Source organism: Polistes canadensis, unplaced genomic scaffold (genome assembly GCF_001313835.1).
Source record: "Polistes canadensis isolate GaletaPanama2010 unplaced genomic scaffold, ASM131383v1 scaffold_92, whole genome shotgun sequence".
Classification (NCBI taxonomy): Eukaryota; Metazoa; Arthropoda; class Insecta; order Hymenoptera; family Vespidae; genus Polistes; species Polistes canadensis.
In genome coordinates, this window is record NW_014569639.1 from 329,078 (window position 1) to 330,095 (window position 1,018).

Sequence of the window (1,018 nt, forward strand, 5' to 3'; positions counted from 1 at the left end):
AAAAAAAAAAAAGAAAAAACAAAATGGTAATGGGGGCAGGGGATGGGAACAAGGGAAACATTCAGGATGATGATGAAATCCTCAAATAATCCTTCTCATCTCTTCTCCTAACTCGAAATTAAAATCAAAAGGAAATCCATTGAAACGAGAGAAAAGATCAACTGGGCCAATCAGTTCTCTCTCTCTCTCTCTCTCTCTCTCTCTTTTTCTCCATATCTTTATCTATATCTTTCCATCTCTTTATATCTTTTACTTTATTTTTGTCTCTGAAGTATTCTCGTTCTTCAAGTTTGAAAAGCTGGAGCGCGTTTCTACGTCAGATCTAAAAGGAGCCTAAAGCCATTCGCATTATCTCGTTGATAGTCCAGGAAGATGATCGTCGAAGCGCGTCGATGGTTTAATTACGACTAGCTACGTGGCAGTCTAAGTGCCACCCCCACCCCCGCACCCCTTTATTTCTATCTCTCTCTCTCTCTCTTCCTCTCTCTTCACTATTCCACCCTCGATTCTAACGTCGACAAACTCGAGCACACGAATGAGAGGCAAACTGCTCCAGAGAAAGTATTGGCATTTCGATCGAAAGTTTCAAGACGAAGTAAAACCAAGTAAAAGAATAAAAGGAAGAAAGAAGAAAAGGGAGAAGAAAGAGGCATATCTTCTTTATCTCATCATCATTGCTTTCCCGACGTGCTACTTTACTTTATTCGTCCTTTCAAGGACCATTAAATTCAACGCTTTCGATGAATTTTTTCCCACGTGGCAAGAAGCAAACGGTTCTATTCTATTGCAGTGTCGAACAAACGAGACAAGTTTTAATGTATAATATAATATTTATAATTATATAACATATTAAAAAGGTAACAAAGAATTGTTACATATTCGTTTGTGAAAACAATCTAATTTATCTGTGACTATCTTTATTTTCTTCTTTTTTTTTGTTTGTAAATTTTGCGTTAATAGATTTATCCCGTAAAATAAAATAAATAATACTATAAAGGGGGAAATATCGTATAGAAAA

At 36.0% G+C, this 1,018-nt stretch overlaps 1 protein-coding gene across 12 annotated transcripts in view; it reads right to left on the reverse strand.

The window, feature by feature from the left end:
- The window catches only part of LOC106787102 (MAP7 domain-containing protein 2), a 114,600-nt gene that overhangs the window by 63,391 nt on the left and 50,191 nt on the right, over positions 1–1,018 (reverse strand). The window lies entirely within an intron of this gene.